The sequence below is a fragment of the Pinus tabuliformis genome, chromosome 5_2 (genome assembly GCF_031772625.1).
Source record: "Pinus tabuliformis cultivar Carrire ecotype Pingquan chromosome 5_2, CPIR1, whole genome shotgun sequence".
Lineage (NCBI taxonomy): Eukaryota > Viridiplantae > Streptophyta > Pinopsida > Pinales > Pinaceae > Pinus > Pinus tabuliformis.
This window is the reverse complement of record NC_142306.1, coordinates 232,142,341-232,167,195: the sequence shown is the minus strand read 5'-3', so window position 1 is coordinate 232,167,195 and position 24,855 is coordinate 232,142,341.

Here is a 24,855-nt window from a genome sequence, read left to right as displayed (position 1 = left end):
TGTTTTTCAAGGACAGATTCTGAACAGCTGGAGGAATTTTTTAAAAAACCAGGAGAGGTTTTTGTTCTAGACAACATGGGCTACAAAAACCTCCTTCAGTTTCATAAAATGTGTCATGGATGAGGAGATAAAGGCTCTGTCCCACGTGCCATTTTCAGGGATTCTAAACCTAAAAACAAGGAAACATGTTCCCTAATTTCTAGGGTTTGTCTTCAGCAGTCAGATGACCACGTGGGAGGCTTCATCAAATTCGACTTCATGGAGTGTTAGGTGTCAAAGAATGCTTCAAATTTCTAGATAAGGTTGTTTTAGTCATAATAAGGAGTTACACTCCTAGTTGTATTAGGTCTCTAGGACTACTAGTTAGGTGTCAAATACATTTAATGGTTTGTTTTATGGTTAGAATAGGTGTCACTGATGGAAAATTCGAATTCTCTTGAGGAGGGATGATGGAATCCTAATTGTAAATGCTTTATATAGAGCAAGAGGTCGAATTAGCAAAGGGTTGGAGACTTTTTGGCTCAACTGCTGCTCTATGTGCAGACTGTGTATATTTTCAACCTAATGCAGAATTTCTACTTAGACAACTCAAGATTCATGAAGAGTTCTTGTATGTTCTTGTTTTGATGGAATCTTCCAATACTTACATTGCAGTGAGGTTTACTTATGATACTCAGAATTCATCAATGATGCTCTGACTTCCTTCATAGATAAACTAACTGTGTTTCACTGTTTTATATTTGCATTTCTGCACTTGAACTCTATAATGCCTTGACTTCCATGCTAGGTAGAATGTTTTGGCTTCACTACTCAGCATTCAAAGAGGGTTTTTAATGTCCTATTGTCTCATGGCTTTCCTCTTTCACTTACTTGCAGTGGTATGAATACATGTTACTTAGAACTCGTCAATGATGCTCTAACTTCCTTCATGTATTTATAAACTGTGTTTCCTTGCATTGTATCTTTGTTTTGTTGATGTATAAAAACTCTCTATGCCCTGACTTCATGTTAAGCTGATCTTGCTGTGGTACTGAACATACTTTGACTCCATAGCCCAATGGTAGCCAACCTTCATCTTTCAACCTATAAACATATACAACCACAAACCATAGAGTTAGCCATCTATCTTATTCTTTAATCAAAATCTTTAACCCTTTGAGAGAGCCCTCTCAGGCTGAGGAGGCTAAGCCTCAGCCAAAAGTTTGGTTTGAAATAGTTACTCAAAGTCTTCCTGATCAGCAGCCTATCAGGGGCTTGATTTTGTGATAAAAGCTTCCATAGTTGACCATACATGTATGTGTTTGATCCAAGTAACTTTGTAGTTCAACAACCTTTCTTCTACTTACCCATTTCTTACTTCTAACATGTTTCCTTCATTTCTTTGGGTGCATTTAGGCTAGAAAACCGTTATTCATCTCTTTTTCTTTTGAAAAGTAATCTATTTAATTCTAACCTTATATCATCCAAGGGCTTAGATTAAGCTTATGAGCTCCTTTTATTTTATCTACCTAACTATGATCTACCAAGATTAAACGGTTTGGTCAAATTTTATTCTCTAATCTATAAACATGAAATTCAAAGCATGGAATAACCAAGATTAAATTGTTTGATTACCAAGGAATGTGGCATGAATAATAAGTTGCACACAATAATTATTATGCGCAAAAGTAAATAGTATTGGCATTTTGACTTGCACATTTTCATGGTCTTTTTTTGGGGGGATTCATATACTTTAATTTTTTGTGACCTTCTCTTATTCATTTTGTCCTTTGGTTTTTCTTTTAGGACATACCCTACGTACATTTTTTATTTTTATAATATGGAAAACATTTTAGAAAGCAAAGGTATGTACAATATTACAAGGCTTAACCTTAGTCATTCAAAATTATGACTCCTATTGGTATAGGAACCTAACAGTGGCTCCACTTGGGGATGGAATCTCCTTGTGAGATGTCAAGAACACTGTTGACTAGTAGCCTGATCCATTGGACCAATCCCAGATGTACATGCTCTGTTGTATAATATTTGTGACTAACACTTTTGAACTGAAAATACACCCTTTTCTACAAATTGAAATCTGATCTAACATAACCTTGATGTTGATGAACTGAATTTATTAAAACTGAAAATCCTACCTACTTACTCTAATCAGGTCTCCAACTGCTGGTTAGGTAAAATGAAACAGCCAATGCAACCATTCAAGCATCATATACATTGGTGGATTTTGCTTCTTGGGCTTGTTTGTGATTAAAATTGAGATTCTAAAGCCAAATATAACCTTGTCAACCAATGATAAGATAAGGAAATACTTGCTTTCATTTGTAGACTCTAAAAACTGTACAAAAGGATCTTCCAAAATATATACACTATTGTTCAACTGATTTAAACAACTGCACAATTGTTCTGAATGGCCTCCATGCCATAAAACTAAAATGTCACTTTTATCTTTAACACCATGCAAACTTTCAGATGAGCTTTGTGATGATACTTCTACTAATTGAAATGTCTGCATGGTGAAACCTTTATTATCTTGATTTTGACTCTCATAGTCAGTTAATGGAGAAAAATTTTGATTGGATTCATTATCCAACCTATCAGTTATTGGATTATAAACAACTTGAAAGGATTGTTGCAACTTATTGCACATAGGTTTGAGCGGAACTTCATAGATTTCTACAAGCTACTCATCCTTTTCTTTAGAGATTTTATACCACATTTCCTTTAAAAACTGAAATGATTCAAAACAAAGAGGCAAAGAAGCTTCACTTATTTCCAAATTTTCTGCACTTTCTTCCTCACTTTCATAGCTAATATGGATATGATGATCATTGTTTTAAAGCTACTAAAACTGAATTTCCTTATTCCCCAAACTAGCTTTTGATTGCTCTATAAAGTTAGTTTGGATTTGAAGAACTTGATTATCATCATACTGATCATATTTAGGCAAATCATCAAAAGTAGTAATGTCATCAAACATACACATTAGATCAAGGGATTTCTCCTCCACATATTGCTTTATGAATCTATCTTCTGATCTATGGTAGTTGGAATTAGTAGGGATTTGTTCAGGACTCTCAACCTCTTCTTTTTGTGAAATAAATGTGTCATGGTGATTTTGAGCAAAAAAATCATCTTTCATGGTGATCTTTTGCATCATCTCCTCTATTTTCTTCATCAAACTGTCGATTTTTTCGTCCACAATGTTGTTTTCCTCCACTTCTAGTTTCAATTTTTCTCTTCTAATTTGCAGATTAACTTCTAAATCTACTGCAATGTTTTGCATCTATTCCAATGTTGAGGGGTTTATTTCTCTTAGCTAAAATTCTATCTCTGGATCAAATGCTCTTGGATAATGCAAAAGAGTTGAATCATGGGGAGGTCTTATATTTGATGACATTGAATAATAGGCTTGATTAAATCTATCAAAAAATTGTTGTATTGTTTCATTTGGCTGTATTTTTAACTAATTATATTCTTCTATGATCACAAGAAGATTGACTTTGATTATTCATCTATCAAGGAAAAATTTGACAAACTACTAGAAATTTGAGATGCTTGCAATAGGTAAATTCTTGAACCAACTCTTTACTCTACTTTCCAAAGAAAGAGAAAAAAGTCTGATAGTACCATCATCTTCATCCATTTCAAATAAGTCTAGATAGTTCTCAAAACCTTGAATATGTTTTTGAGCAATGATATCATTCTCTCCATCAAATCTAGGGAGATACATGTAATAATTGTTAGGGAAAGCATGGAATGTAGGAGGTAAAATGAGTGGTTTATATATATTAGGAAATTTATGAGGTACTGGAATATGTACAGGGATTGTATGATTAGTCTTGATTGCTTGATGCTCCTCAATTGGAAAGTGATCTTCACAAGAGTTAGAAGAATGCCGCTCAAATCTGTAAGGAGACTTTATATCTACAATTTTCAAAGGGAAATAATAAAAAATTAATCTGAAATCTTCTCTAAAATACAATATACATTGAAAAAATTTATCAATGAGAAAGAACATAATGTCTTGGATAACAATCCAAGTTAAAAGCATGAACTTTTCATATAGTTCTTTTAGGTTCATTCCTCTAGTGGAGTCTTGACTGTGAAATTGATTTGGAGTCGACAGGTGGATGATTTTAACCTTTGTGTGTTTGATCACTATCCACCATCATAGATCAGATCTAAACCTGTAAAACATTTATGAAGAAAATGTTAGTTCTCCCCAGTGGAATCGCCACTATGTAATCACCCAGTAATTTCCCAAGGTTAAGGAAAGAGATCACCAGGGTAACCAAAAAGCACTTTTGGAGATCAGGACCTACCCTTCCTAATGATCAGAGAGGGCTCTCTCTATATGATTTAGCTTTGTTCGAGGGGATTTTAGGTTAATTATGAAAGTTCAAGGGGGTTTTGATTTTTATCGAAGATTGGGTGGTGGGGTTCTTGAAATATATGGATAGAATGATGTCTCTATACCATTGGGCATATGGAGTCAAAAGAAGGGCAGCAGAATTGGATCAACTCACTAAAGGGAATGTTCAAAGGGAAAGATAGAAGAGTAGAGTCTGGGTCTTTAGGCCAGAGGGATGGAAAAGGTTTTAACTAGGGTGAGAGAGCAATTAAGAATTCTCAGACCGGGATCGAAATGAGGAACAAAGGGTAATCAGAAACAAAGGGAAATTAAGAATCCTTTGTTATAGATTCAAAGGAAACCTAAACTAAGGAGAAATTAAGAATTCCTTAACTTAGATTATCTATAGAAAACAAGTATTTGCCTAGCTGTTATATTAGAGTGTAATTAAACAAATTCTGATACAATACTTCCAGTTATGGGATTCAGATTTACACTGGAGGCTTTATTTACTTTTGGCTTTCATCTGATACTCTCTGTCACTGATACTCTCTCACTCTGATGACCTCTCTTTATACTTTCTGTGTCCTTCCTTTTCATTGTACAATTCAACTTTTACTGTGTGTTTCAAAAATAAGTTATTTTGTTTTTATCTGTATCAACATCAGGAAGTGGATTTTGATCAAGTCTCAGTATGTTTTATTTATTTGTCTTATAACTGCATCTTTGGTCTCGTTACTCTATTTTGGATGTCACTTCTCTGTAAAGTTGTCTTCTTCTCGGCTCTATGTGTAATTATATTCATATACTGTTCCTGTATATTGGTCTTTTTCTTCTGAATATCAAATTTTAACAAGTTTCTTGGTCGATTCTTAGAGTAAATAAGTTTTGCAACTAGTATCAGAACTGTTTATCCAAGCTCTAATCTTCGGCTGATTACCTATAAAATTCAACAATAATTAAGAAAACACTAGTTTGCATGGAAGGTGATTGATGGCTTCATTTGCATATGGATTCTTGGGGAAGAGGTCGTGGTGGTGTTTTAGATGTGAATGGAGACAGAATTGAGTCGCAGAGATTCAGGGTGGTGCTGAAGGGTTTTATGGGTTCATAGAGTTAAATGGGTCAACGGCTTGAAAACATGGGTTTTCAATGTTTAAAGTATTTAATGGGATGCTTTTCAAATATGGCGCGAAATTCATATTTCGGATGACAAGCGATTTGTCAGATCGGCGGGGAGGTGGTTTCAAGGGTCGTCACCTCGCTTTTGTGGCATGGACAGTTTTTAGGAGGGGTCACCCGATGTGCTTTAGAGATTGACACGTAGCCATCGAGGGGTCAGGGAAAACCGCCTTATCGTGCAAGTAGAGGTAGGCTATTGGGCTCGGCCGATATGCCTGTGGGCCATTACATCTGAAGGATTGTGATCTGACGGTGGTCGGGTCGTCAGGTGGAGGAAATGAATGGGAGTTGAGGGGGGCCCAGGGGTCTAATCACGATAGTTTGGGATTAGTTTAGGGATTAATCCTGGGCTTAAAAGGATCGAGCCAGGCTTAATGAGGGAGTTTAAGTCTTTTGTTAAAACTTCGAGCATCGGGTGAGGCCGATATGGCTACGCGTCATTCGATTTGAGTGCGGATGATCGAACGGTGGTCGGTTCGATGAAGAAGCACGAGTGAAATGTATGGAGGCGTAAGGGGGGCCCAAAGCTTTTAATCAAAAGTAATTTTGAGTTTATTTGGGGTTAATGGGGGGTTTATATGTTTAGTCGGGATAAGGGGTAATTCATATAATTTTTGTTTCAAACTAAAGGTTGGGGTATTTTACATAGTGGTTTAATTATTTATGAGAAAAGGGTTTTATTGGGATTATATAATAAAATTAGTAATTAATATGAAAGTGAAGAGCGGAGTTGGCTTTTTCCTTAGTAAAAGGGTAAAAGGTATGTGTTTGTGCATTAAGCTTTATACCTAGATAAAAGGCTTTTAGTGGGTTTTTTTAGCAGGAAGGGATTTGCTTGGGGGTTTAGCTTTTCATAGGCAAATTGTGTTTAACCTTAGGAAAAGGGTTTTTTTTTTTCTAAGTAATATTGATCTATTGATATGGTACAAAAAGGTTATAGAGAGATCTGGCCTTAAAGATGTTGATCATCTGTCATCATCAAAATTGAAACTGCTTGTTTTGGACTGCCCCACCAAAGGGGAAACCAATCCAGAAAGCCTTAAAGACTGCCCCCATTATGGGGGAAACCAACCCATTGAACCAAAAAAAAAATATAGCTGAGTAGACCTTGGTTTTCCTAATAAACAAAGAGAGAATGCATTTCTAGAACCAAAAGACAGAGACATATCCACCTAGCAAAGACTCAACTAGAAGACCGAGACACATCCACCTGGAAGCAGGACGCATTTGCAAGTGGCCACATGTTAAGCCAGTGGCTCCTCTGGAGCTGGCTCCTCCTCAATACGACAGGAAAACTGATACCAGTCGTCATCCTCTTCAGATACGCCTCGACCCTGAGTTGGTGGAGCCTCCTTTGTGCCTCCTGCGTCCATCTGCCTCTCACAAGTGTCGTTCTACCTGTTGCCTGATGCTTTCGTGCTGTTATGCTTATTATCCTCAGCTGAAGAGTTGCCAACTTTAGCCTTGCCAAGTAGAGCCTTTCTGCTTTCACTTTGTTGCTTGTTTCCCGGGATGCTAATCCCTCAGCTACCAGGCACCACCCTGCTTTTCTTGTCCCCGTGTGTAAACAGAGGAGCTTGCATCTCAGACTCTTCCTCAAAGGAAATTGTGACAGTTGCAATGATAGTAGGCCTATTTAAGGAACTATGGAAGCGAAATTGAGTGCTGTGAGGGGCAGGATAAGGATGAAGTGGGAAATCTGTAGAGCAAACAACAGTGTCCCTCCTACCTCTGCCACTTTGGGTATTCGGGTAGCAATGAGTGGGGTAAATGAGTGGATTGGGCATCTCAGTGGTTGAGTCTGGGGAATTAGAGGTGGAGTTGGTCGAAGCCTGCGAGTGGATAAATCCTCCACGAGTTCCTCCGTGTCTACTACGTATGCGATGCCTGAGAGGAGCCATAGCAGAAATGATGCTGAGGTGAGCCACAATAGAGGATTTGGAGGTATGGTAATGCTGAGGGTGAGCAAGGGAGGTCGAGCCTCGGTCTAGAATACAGTGACTAGAATGAGAAAACTGAAAACCATTACCAAGATCTAGGCAAGGAAGAATCATACAGCGACTGCCTGTTGCAGTGTGAATACACGGTTCAACGGCTTGCAGAGAGCATACGCAATGGAGAAGAGGAGGATTAGAAAAACGATTTCCAGGGGCATGGTTAGGAGGGAGGTTAATTTGTCACAGCTTTCGGGGTCATTAATTATCGCCTGCAATGTGTTATGAATTTGTCTAAGGTGAGCTCTCGGGACGAAGCAGGTGGCCATATGGCTCTCCATTCTGCCAGCGGTTCATCTTGTCACCTTAATTACCACTGCTGACATCCGCATCCAGGTGCGTTTTCTCTCCATTAGCACTTTCCTTTTGCACTAGATCATTGAAATCCTGCAATTGATGTGTGTTGCCTATAGTGCTAAGAGTCCCCACATGAAGAGTCCTACCACTATTAATGTCGATGTTTGCTAAGAAGTCTGCTACTTTATTACTATTCCGACGAATGTGTCTAATTGTTACTACTCGATGAATGAGTAGCCACTGTTCAGTCTATTCCAACCTTTCTGCCAATCTCCAACTGCTTCCCACTTTGTGTGCTGGAGTTCCCTATAAGATCTGGTTGACCACGTTAATCAAAATCTGAGAGTCCCCTTCAATGACGAGTGGGAATAGTCCATTGATCTGAGCAAGGAGAAGTCCTTGCCATATTCCTTCTAATTCAACCGAGTTGTTTGTATTCAAACCAACTGACCCCATAAATGTTGGGAGAACATTGCCCTTGTGATTTTTGAATAGTCCTCCAAATCCTACTTTACCTGGTTTTCCTTTTGACGCTCCATCAAAGTTGAGTTGAACCATGGGTGGTGGGGGTGGAGTCCATCTGTCAGGTGTTGCTTCAGATGGAGAGATTTTACCTTGGTGTGCCTGCTTGTGGTTCCACTGAAGGTTCTGATTCATCAATATATTTTGTTCCTGTGGAGTGGAGGGGAAATCATCATCAAGCCAGGTTTGGAGCATCAAGGTTTCTTGTATGTTTTGACATATGTTGTTCCATAGAACTTCTATGGGAGAGGAGTGGTCCTTGAAGATGCGACTATTTCTCTCTTTCCAGATTGTCCACATGAGGAAACCTGGTTTTAGCTTTGATAAGGCATTTAATCTTTTACTTTTATAAGGATGAGATGCCCAAGAGCGAATAATGCTGCTGGAATTCTCCTTTTTTCATCCATCTCTTTGACATCTGAAGCTGAATTTCTCCCAAAGTCGGGTTGCTAATAGACATGAGTTTAGGAGATGTTCCATAGTTTCTTCTTCATGTTTACAATTTGGGTAGATGGAAGGTCCATGAAAACTCTGTTTCCTCATATTATCCCAAGTAAGGATTCTGTTTTAGCATAGAAACCAAAGGAAGGAAGAGATTTTTGGCCAAATTGGGGGATCCCATACTTTGTTCCAGAGGCTATCCTTGACTGTATGGTCCCTTAGTATTATATGATATGCTTCTTGGGATGTGAAGGTTCCTCTCATTTCATAACCCCATCTAATGATATCTTTCTTATTAGAGTGGCGTATTTTCCTGTTTGAGAGTTTTGTTTCTAGGCTATCTTTGATGGACTGCGTACCTTGCCCAAGAATGAGGTTCAAGCTTAGCCATTGTCTATAACCTTGGGTGTGAGTGGCCTTCCAAAGTTGATTTACTTTAATCATCGGTTGCTCTACCCAATCCTGAAGCTGGTGGGGTGTGATTAGGTCCTTCAATTTGGGTCTTTGTTGCCAGGAGTCCTCCCAAAACCTCACATTATCTCCATTCCTAATTTCCCAAAAGCTGTGTTGTTGAATTAGATCTTTATGCTGTTTGGCAGCATTCCAGATTAGCGATCCTGAGCCAACTTCTTTGAGCTGAATTAAACCATCTACTGGTCTATTATTAGCATATTTTGCTGTCCAGAGGATTGCCTATGGACTATGTGGGTTGGAGATCCATTTCCACCAGATGCGTGCTCCCATGACCGCGTTGCTATGTTGAGGATCACGTAATCCAGTGCCTCCAAAATGTTTTGGGTGGAAAACTGTTTCCCACTTTACCAGAGCCCATTTTCTTTTTTGTTTCGTATTTCCCCATAAAAAATCCCCTTGAAGATGTTAGAGTCGGTCTGGTCAGTCCTCCGTTAGAGATCAAAACTCTTTATGCATTTCATTTTTAGGAGTCCCGCTCCATTCACCCAGCTGCATTCTGCTAGGAGCATGCCATAATCTGACGAAAAAGGTCATGCTAGTAATTTCCCCTCATGTCTGGCTCCTGCTGGCTTAGGTCTTTTGTCAATAATCACCAAACTCCATGACAGTCAAGGTCTGGTCCTTTAATGGACAAAAGTCATTTTTGATCATTAGGTCTAGGGATTAATCAATTTGGTCTTTAAATATGTCGATTAAAGCCATGCAGGCCAGAGTGAGGCCCTTAGAAAGTAATGACTCAGAGAGTTTCATCATCATATTGATAAACTTCGACTGTTCTTCAAAACTCTGTTTTGAAGAAAAGTCAAACAGTGTCATTGGTGATAAAATTTTCAAAAAAGTCATCAGTTGATTTCTTCAGATGCAGGCATGGCTTCCACGGCCAAATGTCCTGTCGTGCAATCCCTACAAAGACTGCCGAAAATTTCATCATTTGAGCTAAAATTTCAAAGGAAAAGTGAAAATCAATGTTGCTTTATGTCAGCGAAAATGTATCAAAACATAACATTAGAAAAATGGCTTTTTGAAGAAGAAAAAATTTAACCCATGACTTCCAAGTATTTATATACAAGTTTCCACCAAAATCAAAGTCATTGTGCGAATCAAGTGCATAGGGAAACATTGCAAAGTGTTTGAGAGTGCATCGTGCGTGTTTGGAGCAAGGTTGGAGGCAGTTTTTAGGGCGCAGTGCATATACACAGGGGCGTGGCGCACACAGATCCATCCCTCAGTGTATTTTTTCAACAGCCACAACGCACACCCAGGGCCCGGTGCACTGGGTTTTGCGCCCGACACACACCCACAGAGGGCCAAAACCATGCCGAATTTCCTCAAATTTCTTGTGAAGCCCATCAAATTGAAAGGTAGGCTCTATGACATGACTTGTTCATCAAAGTTTATCAATGATATGGAGGTTTATGGCTATGTTTGAATGCAACAAAACTCATAAAATCAACCACAAGAAAACACCAAAGGCCATTGTTGCTAGGGTTGCATAATTGTGGTATTGAGGCCAAGGTTCCATTTTCACCCACCATTTTTCCGTCACCTACCATTTTTCCCTATCCTCCCTTTCTCATTTTTCCTATTATCCCTACCCTAAAACACTACCAAACCCTATTCTCTTTCCCCTCCTATTATTTGTCAACATAACACCCCAAAAGCCTACCCTATCAAATACCCAAACCCCCTTCATATCCCTAAACAAAATTCTCCCCATAACCCCTATTCCCGTCACATTACTCCCCTCCTAATACTCCAATTTGTTTCATTCTTCCCCTTGATGGCAGATATCACAAAAGAACCCAGCTTCACACCATCATCAAAGGGCAACCTAAATATAGTACAGACAGCAGTCATGGCATCACAACATTCATCAGAGTATGAGATGGAGACACAAAGTGACTCATCCTTGGAAGAGCAGGATCCTAGGAGACATCACAAGAGTGGCAAACATGTTAGGGATGAGCCCACTACCATCACTGATTGCAGGCCTGCCCTCTTGCCATGTCATGCCTACAACATCTATCATGTTTTGAATTTTGTCAAAGAGTGGCTAATATTCGAGTTCATCATGAGTTGGCTCATCTTTTTGTGCTTCACCTACATGGAGATCACTCTATCTTGGCCGGGGTCACCTTCACACTGACACCCGAAACTGTCTCATTAGCAACCGGTATACCGACTGTTGGAGAACCATGGCACAAGAAACAAAAAGTTGATCGACAGCATTATGAGCCTCACATTAAGGCCAGTTGCTTGAGGCATCTCACAAGAGTCTTTCCATTCAGATATTTGAGAGATGAATATGCTCCACTCATGAGGTTGATCATGAAGTATTTCAGCTGTGAGGGGAGGTTCTCTCGTCTATATGCCTATCACATCAGGTTGCTCATGCACTTTACCAGGGTACAGATGATGAACATCCCATTTTTCATTTGCAAGAACATAGAGAGGATGAAAACCTTCATGCAGCACAATACCTCTCAACAGCAACTTAACAGTGTTTATCACTTTGCTCTTATTAAGATTTTGGTGGATCATCAACTGGGATTGCAGGGCATTACTTGGGATGACTTCATCTCCCATGACCTATTTAGCACTTCACAGGTAGAGTCAAAGGTTGAACATGGGATAGGTGGTCCTTCTCATCAGTATGAGAGCCATGAGACCACTACTATGCCAGTATTCATCACCTATGAGAGAGGCAATAGGAATTTGTTTGCAGCAACAAAGCGAGTGCTATCTCCACCCGGGGTGGAAGGGGCCTCGCTTTCGACATCATCACTACAGGTATAGGACAAAGGTAAGGAGCCAATGCATGATGAGGGGCCTTCAGGTGAGTCATCAGGTGAATGAGAGACCGAATTCGTTCTCCTTCATGATGATGATACAGATACAGAACCAACAAATGCACAGCTCAAAGAGATCATCCAGGAGCAGCAATTAGAGATCAAAGCCTTATCCCTTGACTTGGATAGGGGTAAGTGGAACATGAAATATCTGGAGTAGAGGAACAAGCAACTTGAGGATTAGCAAGTGATCACAGAGCTACAAAACATTCGTGAGCATCGCCAAGCTGCACAAAGGAGAAGAGTTGAGCTCACGTCATTGGAGCAAGAGATTAATGAGGATCGGGAGGCCAACCTTGAGAGAGTTAACATGCACTTGGAGAGGCTGATGGACAAGGCCGAAAATAACCATGCACTACTAAGACACATGGCTCTCCACTACATGGTGCGAAACAAAGTATGCAAGGCCTGAATCAGGAATTTGAAGGCTAAATTGAGGAAGGCAATCAAGAAGAAAAAGAGGCAAAGGGAGCTCGATCAACTTCAGATATTGGCCGAAGCCTCTTTGGCCCAACATAGCACTTCATAGAGAACCTCCAGCCCAATTTTCAAGAAATTTGGGGCAATTTTGGTCACATGGCAAATTTTTGGTCACTACACAAGTTGTTTCTCCCTGTGCGCCACGCCACTGGCGTGGCACTTAGGATTCAGAGCTCCAAATCACAAATGGTTTGTATTTTGGGATTTAGCATGAAAAATCATGACTACTGGTGCTTGGAAAAGAAATTTGGGCATGATTTGAGTCCCCAGGAGGTCAAAAACACTCAAAAAATGACCTCTCTGCCCCTATTTTGACACACAGGAAGCAGTCTTGGGAGAATGAATATCTGGAGGGGAAAATGAGCACCAAATTCAGAAATTCCACTTGGTTTAGAAGGTATATAGGCTATGCTTTCCAATAAGCACACTTGGACACATTTTGGACTCCTACGAGTGCCTCAAAATAGGCTCCAAAGTGGCATGACGCATATAGAAAGTGGTGCAGCGCATATAGGGAAAAGGCCAATTTCACCTCCGTTTCGTGAAATTTCAATTCACGACTTCTCCAAGTGGGCCCACTCATCTACATTTCACTTTTTCGGCACCTAAGGTGGCATTTTAAGTATTTTCACTCCAGATTGGCTTCTATCCAAGTGGCAAAGGAAGGAAAATAGTCACCCATGCCATTTGTCAAGTTTGTAACACTGCACCTGTAGCTAATGGTTGGCTTCCCACCTCCATTTTGTAATGATTCGCGTAACTCCCCAACCCTTGGGCGTTATATCACTTCATGGCACATTCTATATATTGTATGCAAAATATTTGCAAAGGGTTGGTTGGCTTGTAATTTCTGGGAGACTGTGGGAAAGAAACTCCGTTCCTCATTGTATATTTTGACAGAGGATTAATGAAAGGCAACGGCTCTGTTCCATAAGATTCATGTGGTTGTGAGTGTAGAAAATGTGTCTCTTATGTTTCATATGTATTTCGTAATGTTTCACAATTCATTTCATACTCATTTCCAGTGAAATTTTCTAAGTTAGATAAGGTAGAATTCATTTTTATTGCTCTGCCTGTGGGAAAATTTCATGTTCAGTGTTCTTCTTCTGTTGAAAATGATTCATGTACTTATGCCCTTTTCACCCTCCTAAGAAATTCCTCCATTCTGCGTTATTTCAAACTAAATTGCTAGACTTTCCACTTATCTTGCCTCACGAAGTAATCTGTGCCTTTGTATTAAATTCTCTGCTCATTGCTGTCTGTTGGTCCCATACCATCCTAGAAACTCAGTCATTCATAAAAAATTGCTTCTTGTATCCATATTTACTTACTAGCCTAAGATTAATATTTCACTTTTAGTCATCTCAGACCATTTCGTTTACTTATTCGTTGAGCGTGACTTAGAGAGAGCCCTCTCCTATTCTGGTAGGGCTAGCTACCAGACTGAGAGTGGTTTGTGGTTACCCTGAATTTTTCCTTCCTTCAGCCTAAGGCAGATTTAGGTGCTAACATAGTGGCGACTCCACTGGGGATGAAATTAATCCCCTTACTTCTTGATAATTGTAAGCTTTCGGATGATAATTTTAGGATTTGATAGGCTGAGTAAGTTGTTCATGTCCTTCTGATTTTTTTGAAAATAGCAAGCTGGCTTCGAGACGATATACCAGAGCCAATCCAGATCCAGATCCTCCTCGTATTTACGAAAACCCCAACTTGATTCCAAGACTCCTTCATCAAGAGAGCACTATAACTCCCATGTTCAAATCCCATTCATGTCCTGACATTTTCGAGTATCTTGAAGAGCTTGAGTTTGATGAACGGTTTGAAATATCATTGTTTGAGAACAAATCCGAAAGGGTTGTTGACTATATTGTCCCCGATCCAAAATTTCTTGTAGACCTAGAAACTGAAAGGGCTAACCGGTCAATTGATAATTATATTGCGACACAGCTTCAAACTCCAATTGCTAGCCCCTTACAAATTGTGAACACTCCTCCAACACCTCCAAGGCCAAATCCACCAAGAGTGATGGCTACCCATTTTGCACCCTTGGTTTTGCCTCAAGTTCTAGATGATATGCCCGCAGATTATCAAAGCAAAATCCCGTTTTTTGATGGCACTCGTAATAGCATTACTTCTCAGCAACATGTGGACAGAATGGCAGATTTGTATGAACTTCATGAGATCGATGTGGAGAATGTGGAAATGAGACTCTTTGTATAGACATTTGCAGGTGAAGTGAGGAAATGGTTCATAGGTTTTCTGGCAGCAAGTATCGCTACCTTGGCCGACCTACAAAGACAATTTTTAAACCGATGGGAAGTGAAAAAGAATCCTCTTCAAATTCTAGCTGAATATGAGCAAATCAAACGAAACGTTGGTGAGTCGGTCCAAGACTATTGCGTTAGATTCAATTTAGTTTATAATGAAATTCTAGATCATCTAAGGCCACCTGTGGGACTAGCCATGGTGAAGTTCCTAGATGGTTTTTATGCTAACACGGCTTATCAATTAAGAGAGAGAGAACTGGCCACAATGGAAGACATGCAGAAGATAGCGGTCAGCGTTGAAGCAAATATGCTGTCCAAAAGAGCTAGAGCGAAAGCAGAAAAGAAGGTCACAGTCAAGGAAGAGTCTTCCTCAATGGATCAATTACTCAAGAAGGTAGATCAAATGCTTGAAATGGTGAAACTCGACAAACCTAAGCCACAAGTTAGAAATCCTAACTTTCGTGGTCAGCAACAACCACAATATAATATAAGACAGAGAGATCAGCGAGCCTAAGAGCAGACAGCACAACAGCCAGTACAGACACCTTTGCAGCAAAATTTTGTGCATGGACCAGAGTCAGATGAGGACGGGAATATAATAGGTGAAGAAAACCACCTCTTTACCCCTGATGATTTGCCTATTTATCTCACTGAGGAGGGGGAGTATGCAAAAAGTTCGGCTGCACACAAAGATTTAGATTTCATTCTATCCAACGACACCGTCTTGGAGGAAGAATTATATGAGTACCAAAGAGGCTATATGAATGCTATGTCCACCCAACAACAGCGATATTCACTTAGAAACAGAGATGTGCCAGTCAAACCAATTCAGAAAAGGAAGGATGTTGAGGCATCAAAAAATGATTCATCAGTTACACAAAGGAAAGGAAAGGAGGCGGTTGGTCCGGAGAGTAGCAAATCACCATCAACAAAACAATCACGTCATCAAGTTGCATCGAAAGAAAAGGAAAAGAAAGAAATCCCAATCAAAGAGGTAGAAAAGATTCCTGCTTTTAATTTAGAGAATGAGATTTCTAAATTAAAGGTATCCATCCCCTTGACTAAAATAATGAGGAACAACATTTATAGAGGGCAAGTATCTAAAATGTTGAATTTGGACCCAATGTCCGACATGGTGAATGTCGAAGATGATCAACCTGAAATGATTTTTGGGCCAGCATCGAATGGTGAATCTCCTGATTGTGATGTACCACCTTTTTATATTAGTTGAAGATTGCATGATTTTGTGTTACATAACGCCATGTTCGATTCCGGAGCTTCTCACAATCTCATGCCCAAGGCTATCATGGATAAGCTTGGTCTGGACATCACCCAGCAATACCATGATCTCTATTCGTTTGATTCCAACAGAGTAAGATGTATAGGACTCATCAAAGATTTGGTTGTGAGTTTGGATCAGCTCCCAAGGAAGAATGTTTTGATGGATGTTGTTGTAATAGATATTCCTCCCAGGTTTGGCATGCTTCTTCACAGGTCTTGGGTAGCGAAATTGAAAGGGACACTATAGCTAGATTTCTCCTATGCAACGATTCCGGTGTTTGGAGAAATGAGGAAATTGTATCGGGAACAAAAAATGAAATACATGATCACAAGCAAGGAGAAACCAGTAAATCATCCAATTAACTATGTACATACAAATTTAGAGTCTTTTGTTTTGTATTCAGATAATTTCAGTGATATAGATAGTCAGATAGTTGAAGCAGATGATATTCCAGAAATAACAGAAAATTTCAGAGATTTTAAAGAAAGGAGGACAAGAACAGCAGAACACTGTTGGGCAATCGGCTGAAAGTAATGGACAACAAGCAGACAGGGCATAGCAAACAAATTTCCAGCAGGAGGAAGAAGGTTTGTGGACCATGGATTTCGATGGAGCAGTGGGAAATGATGGCGCTAGAATTGGAATTTGGGTACGCAGTCCTTTCGCCGCCCCGAACAAAGTGCCTAGTAACGTGCGGGTATGCTCTTACAAGTTGGCTTTTGAGTGTTCAAACAATGAAGCTGAGTATGAAGCTCTGATTGTTGGCCTAAGGATTCTAAGAAAGCTAAATGCTAAGAGGATTTTAGTATATGGCGACTCCGAATTGGTAATTAAGCAGGTCAGAGGCGAGTATCAAGCAAAGCATCCTAGGATGCAGGCTTATCATAATGCAGTTCTAGACATCCTAAAATCATTTTCAGAATACACCTTGACATGTGTGCCTCGTATACAAAATAATATTGCTGACGCTCTTGCCAAGGCAACAAGTAGTTTGAAGATCCCAATGGACTCTAGCAATAAATTCGAAATCCATGTCAAGCATCGTCCAATCGTTCCAGAAAATTAGAGATATTGGCAAGTGTTCCAAGATGATGAGGAGATTGATGATTTTCTGCAAAACAAAGGCAAGTTCAAAGAGACCTCAATTGATGTAGAAAATGACGATGGTAAAGGTAATGGTACAGATGAGGTGCAGATCAATGAAATGGACGTGTTGCAGTTGAAGAATAACGTCATTCCTAAGGGCTTGATACCTTTAGAAGAACTTTTTGATCAAGATGATGTAGCCCGCAAGCCAACATTGCAGCCAACAGAGAAGGGTGTAGAAGAGGTCAACATCGGAACAACTGCTAATCCTAAGTTGGTAAAATTGTCCAAAGCATTGCCACCAAAGATCAAGCACAAATACATCATTTTGTTGTCTCCATTTGCATATGTGTTTGCTTGGGACTATTCTGACTTAAAGACATATGATACCAAGATAATTTAGCACACTATACCCATCAAGCCCAATCAAAAATCATTCAGACAGAAGTTGAGGAGGCTAAATCCAAAGTTGCTACCATCTATTGAAAAGGAGATAAACAGGTTGTACAAATTAGGGATCATTGTTCCCATCAGATTTTCAGTTTGGATCTCTAATTTGGTGCCCGTACGAAAGAAGACAGGTCAGATTCGCTTATGCATTGATTTTAGAAATCTCAATAAAGTTTTGTCGAAATATAATTATCCACTGCCAAAAATGGACCATATACTTCATCGAGTAGTGGGAACATATCGTATGTCACTACTTGATGGTTATTCTAGATATAACCAAGTTTCTATCCATGAAGATGACCGAGACAAGACAACATTCACCACTCCATGGGGAACCTTTCATTACACTAAAATTCCTTTCGGTTTAAAGAATGCGGGTGCCACATTTCAGCGTGCAATGGACTTGGCTTTTGCAAAATGAGAAGGATGTCTTTTTGGTTGTGTACCTGGATGATTTGATAGTGGTTTCCAAATCTGATGAAGAGCACATGTACCATCTAAAAACTATCCTTCAAAAGTGTAGAAAATATGGCTTGTCACTGAATCCGAAAAAGATCCTGTTCGCCATGGAGGAAGGCAAACTAATCGGGCACATTATCTCAAAAGATGGCATTCGTATTGACCCAGCATGTGTGCAAGAAATTCAGCAAATCCATCTGCCCCAGAATAAGAAAGAGATACAATCTTTCAATGGTAAAATGAATTTTCTACACCACTTTGTACCTAATCTTGCTGAGCACCTAAGAGAGATGACAAACATTCTTAAGAAGGACAGCCAAGTGAAGTGGACGGAAGAGGCTATAAAATCTTTCAATTTAGTCAAATTGGCTCTTTCTTTAGCTCCCGTTCTAGTCAGCCCGGACTACACTCAGGATTTCATATTGTTTTCATTTGCTTCGGAGCACACTATGGCAGCTATGTTATTGCAGAAAAGAGATGATCATGAAAGACCCATTGCATTCTTCAGCAGAGCTATAAGAGATGCAGCCTTAAAATACAACATAATTGAGAAGCAAGCCCTTGCACTTGTGAAGGCATTGAAATATTTCCGGGTATATATTCTACATTCTCATATTTTGGCCTACGTTCCTAATGCTACTGTCAAAGATGTTTTAGTGCAGACTGATCCGGAAGGAAGACGAGGCAAATGGATTGCAACGTTGCTGGAATATGATGTAGAAATAAAGCCCACAAAGCTGGTTAAAGGACAGGGATTGGAAAAGTTAATGGCCGAATCAAACTTTCACGCCTTGGACATAAATCTGATCACTGCTATGTCTGATGAGAATGAGCAAGCATCATCAATTCAGGTATCTGAAATGTTCGCTCTCTCTCCGTGGTATTCAGATATCATATATGTGCTTAAAAATTTGTCACCACCACTCGGCATGACTAGAAACAAAGCGAGAACACTCAAGTTGAAAGCTGCCAAGTTTTGCATTCTTAATTCTGCACTGTATTGGAAAGATCCCGGTGGCATTCTTTTGAATTTTTTGGTGGAAGAAGAAGCAAAGAAGGTCATGGAGGACTGCCACCAAGGAGATTGTGGGGGTCACCTTTTTTGGAAGTCAACAACAAATAAAATTCTGAGAGCAGGGTATTATTGGCCGACATTGTTCGCTGATGTATATAAGATGGTCAAGCGCTGTCATAAGTGTCAGATTTTTGAAGGGAGGCAGAAATTACAGCCTTTTCCACTTAAGCCTATTGAGGTGAGTGCTCCTTTCCAAAAATGGGGATTGGATTTCATTGGGGAAATTCATCTCGCTTCTTCTGGTTGGCATAGATGGATCCTCACAGCGACATATTATTTCACAAAATGGATCGAGGAAATTCCCACCAAGCAAGCTACTGATGTGGTAATCATTTCATTCCTTGAAAATAACATCTTTTCTCGCTTTGGTTGCCCGAATAAGTTAATCACTAATAACGCAGCAGCTTTCAAATCAAAAAGGATGGTAGAGTTTTGTCATAAATATCACATCATTTTGGGTCACTCAACTGCCTATCATCCGCAAGGCAATGGATTGGCGGAATCTTCAAACAAATCAATGGTCAACATCATCAAAAAGCTGCTGGAAATAAATAAGAAGAGCTGGCATAAGAGGTTGGTCAATGCAGTTTGGTTAGATCGGGTCAGGTAGAAGAAATCCATTGGTACGTTGTTAGGGTCCCACCCTAACCCCCTTATTTATGTCATGGGATCACGTCATAGTCAAGAGTCAATAAAGCCCATATTAATATTTGTAAGTGGTTAACCCGCAATTAATGACGGGACCACAGTTAGTTGCAAATGGGTCGTAGTATTAGATAGATGGTATTAATAAAACCCACGGTATTGGCCCATGGTATTGCATGTATGAGTCATATATAAAGGATAGAGACTCCCTGCGAGGAGCATTGTGTCTTATTTTGTAGTCGAGCTCTGCTCTATTGGAGGTTGCCCCCTCGAAGAGGCAAGTGAACATTACTCTCTGAATAATAAAATCATTGCTATTCTGTGTTCTGGGTATCTTTTCTTCGCATATTCTGTATTTGGGTATCATTTTGCAGGTTAAGAGCATAACAAGTGGTATCAGAGCACTTTCCAGGGCCGGTGGGATCTCCAAGTCTTAGCAATTTTTTTTTTTCGGCTAGAGACGTGTTCCGGCGTCTTTAAACCACGGCATCTGTCGTTGAGCGCATAAACCTGTGGATTTGGGGAGGCATGCACGGAGGAAATACAAGAGGTGGTCACGTCTGTTGGACTCCCTTGTAACCCCTGTGGGTACCCCTTCGAGTAGTAGCGCATTAGACAGAACCGCGCATGGACTGTCTTCCACGTACCCTCTGGGTATATCGGAAGCCCCCTAGGCTCCCTTGAAACCTCGCCATAGATAAACCGTCGGCCGTCTTGTGGCTACAGTACAACGAGAACAGCACTCAGAGAGATTACTCGCCCGTACGATAGGGAAGTCGGGTTGTACGGCTAAGGGTACGGTCGATCCTTCTTAGTTAGAGCCCTGAAACATTGGGCCGAGTACTACTGCCAGACCCTTATGTATATTGCGATCTGTAGTACCTGACACTCCTCATGACCATAGTTTCCTTTTCTATCGAGGGATCACACATCATCTATTCCCGATCCACGGGTGCAAAGAGGTGCAGCAACAGCAGACATCAAATCCATCAGATCCGCTGCAGCAGTTGTTCCGCCATTCAGATCTCTCAGACACACCAGATCATAGTTGTTGTGAAGGGTTCCTATACCGGGGTATACTTTTCGCAGGACTTTTGGTAGCATTGACATTTTGAGGATTTGGCGACTACAGTATTGATCAAGAAGGAGTAAAACTCCGTTAGGAGTTTTCAAAAAAAAAAAAAAGTCTGAGATCTTCCGGGGCGCTTATTGGTGATCTAGCCCATCAGAATCAGGACGACGAGCTGAGCAAGGTGGTACCATTCAATTTATTAGTCAAATTTTTTCAGCGGTCCCAATTTGTCATCAGGTTGGTGTATGGTAGAGACTAGAGCTCAAGAGATGGCAAATGAAAGGATGGACAAACTGGAAGACTTCGTGCAATCCCTCCAACGTGAGTTTCAAGGACTAAGTATCCAGATACAGCAATTACTTCCGAAGGGCAAGGAGCAAGCCCACGAGGAGGAGTATAATAGAAATGAATACAATGAGGGTGAGTCTAGCCACTCTCCTCACGTCTGGCACACCCATCCACCACCGAGTCAGCGACCTCCCAAGTTGGATATGCATAAATTTGACGGTTCTCACTCGTCCGCATGGCTAGCACAAATGGCATAGTATTTCAAATTGAATCATATCCCAGAGGATGCGACTAAGCTTATGTTGGGGAGCATGTACTTGGACAATGAACGGTGGCAATGGTGGGAATGGCATCAGCGTTGCAATGGACCTTTTAGGACTTGGACCCAATTTACCAAAGCTCTTCGAGATCGCTTTGAACAAGAAGAATCTTTTTTGGGTTGTCTCACTAAGCTCTGACAGACTGGTACAGTGGATGAATATATTACCGCTTTTGAAGCCTTAGCCTTCCGCACTAGGGGTCTCACAAATGAGTTCTACAAGGAATGTTTTATCAGTGGTCTTAAAGAAGCCATCAAAGCTCAAGTTCTACTTCACCACCCTCCCACGTGGACGGAGGCTTGCCAGGTAGCTCGTAAGGTGGAGCGTGCATTAGCAGCCCAATACAGTCGCCCAAATTTCCCAGCTAAAGGTCATCCCCCATAGGCTCACAACACAACTCAAACAATTAAGGTCCAAAAGGTGTCACCTGCGGAAATGGCCGAAAGAAGGAAGCAAGGACTATGTTACTACTGTGATGAAAAATACTCCCCAGGTCATAAATGCAAGGAGCCCAAATTTTTTCAAATAGATGCCACTGACTATAGCTCAACAGAGGAAGATCCACCACTTGAGGAACATGAGGCGCTAGAAGAAGACAACCCAAAGGAGAATGTCTCTGACGAACCAGTTATTTCGCTGCATGCGTTGGTAGGAATTTCTTCCCCTCAACTCATGAAGGCCATTATGAGTTCCTGGTCATGCCATTTGGTCTCTGTAATGCCCCCTCTACTTTTCAGAGCCTTATGAATCACATTCTCAAACCATATCTCAGAAAATTTGTCCTTGTCTTCTTCGATGACATCCTCATCTATAGTGGCACTTGGGCTGCACATCTTTAGCATGTAGATCTACTCTTGCAACTGCTCCGCATGCGTAAATTATTTGTCAAGATGTCCAAGTGTTCGTTTGGCATGGAAGAAGTTGAGTATTTGGGCCACATTGTGGGGCGTGAAGGTGTCAAGGTGGACCCCAAAAAGATCCAGGCAATGCAAGAATGGCCTCAACCTAAGATGTTGAAGAGCTTGAGAGGATTTTTGGGTCTCACAGGCTATTATCGTAAATTTGTCTGCAACTATGGGCGCATAGCGAAGCCCCTCACTCAACTCCTAAAGAAAAATTCCTTCTTCTGGAACGAGGAAGCACAACAGGCATTTACCGCTCTCAAAAACGCCATGTGTTCCACTCCAGTCTTAGCACTACCTGACTTCACCAAATCCTTTGTCATTGAATGTGATGCTTTGGGTACAGGTATTGGGGCGGTCTTAATGCAGGAAGGGCGACCATTGGCCTTCACAAGCCAACAACTCAGTGGGAGGAATCTGGGCCAATCTACCTACGAGAAGGAAATGATGGCCATCTTACATGCAGTCGAGACCTGGCCACCTTACTTATTGGGGCGACGTTTCCAAATCCGCACAGATCATCACAGTCTTAAATATTTTTTGGAGCAACGCTTATCCTCCCCACAACAAAATAAATGGTTAGCCAAAATGCCGGGATATGATTATGAGATCATTTACAAGAAAGGGAAAGATAATAGTGTAGCAGATGCATTATCTCGCCAATTTGAGGAGGAAAGTACTCTGCTCGCAATTTCCCTCCCCATTCCAGACTGGATTGAAGAGGCTCACAGGGAATGGTTTTCACACCCTGGGCTCTCCCAACTCATTTCTCAATTGCAGGTAGATTCTAATTCCAGCAAGGGCTACTCGTGGCAGAATGATATTCTTCGCTACAAGGACAGAGTCGTAATATCACCAACATCCACCCTCAAAAGTCGCATTTTGGCATAATTGCACTCATCTCCCATTGCAGGACATTCGAGCTTTCAGAAGACGTATGCTCGCACCAGAAGATCATTTTTTTGGACAGGCATGAAAAAGGACATCCTTACTTTCGTAGCAGAATGTCATGTCTGTCAATGCCACAAAGGGGAAACCGTCAACACACCAGGCACATTACAACCATTGCCCATTCCGGCATCAATTTGGATGGAGGTTTCTATGGATTTCATTACAGGTCTTCCAAAGTCAGGGAACAAGTCAGTCATCATGGTGGTTGTGGACTGACTGTCGAAGTATGCTCATTTCTACGCCCTACCCCACCCATTTACACCAACTTTGGTTGCTCAATCTTTCATGGATCAGATCTTCAAATTGCATGGCATGCCCACTTCTATTGTGTCTGACCGCGACCCAATCTTCACCAGTAATTTTTGGTAGGAACTCTTCAGAATACAAGGCACTCAACTCAAACTCAGTACTTCATATCATCAACAATCCGATGGTCAAACTGAAGCCGTCAACAAATGTCTAGAAACCTACCTTAGGTGTTTCACTTCAGAAAAGCAACACCTTTGGGTATAGTGGTTACCTCTAGCTAAATGGTGGTATAACACCAACTATCATGCCACCACCAAAATGACTCCATATGAAGCAGTATATGGTCAACTTCCGCCTTCCCCTACTTCTTATCTCAAGGGGTGCTCCAAAGTACAAGCAGTGGATCAACTCCTACAACACCGCGCAACCATGCTCGCCCATCTTAGAGAGAATCTTCATCAAGCTCAGAACCGCATGAAGCAATAGGCCGACCAGCATCGCTCAGAGCGCCAATTTCAAGAAGGGGATCAGGTCTTTTTGAGGTTGCAACCATATAAGCAAACATCACTCAAAGACAAGGGTTGTTAAAAGCTCTCTCCAAAATTCTACGAACCATACCAAGTACTTCAGCGCATTGGAGAAGTGGCTTACAAGTTGGCTTTGCCACCTATGGCAAAAATCCATCCAGTTTTCCATATATCGTGCCTCAAGAAAGTGATTTGGAACAATTGCCGAGTTCAAACCAGTCTACCTGAATTGGACGAAGAAGGGTCAATCTGGCTTCAAACCGAACAGGTTCTAGACACACGAGACAAGCACCTGCGCGGACGCATGATTAAGGAAGTCCTCGTCAAATGGAAAGACACCTCTCCGGAAGATGCAACTTGGGAACCATCCACTATTCTTCAGCAGTTTCTGCAGCTTCAACCTTGAGGACAAGGCTAGTCTTAAGGGGGAGGGCATGTTAGGGTCCCACCCTAACCCCCTTATTTATGTCATGGTATCACGTCATAGTCAAGAGTCAATAAAGCCCATATTAATATTCGTAAGTGGTTAACCCGCAATTAATGACGGGACCACAGTTAGTTGCAAATGGGCCGTAGTATTAGATAGATGGTATTAATAAAACCCATGGTATTGGCCCGTGGTATTGCATGTATGAGTCATATATAAAGGATAGAGACTCCCTGCGAGGAGCATTGTGTCTTATTTTGTA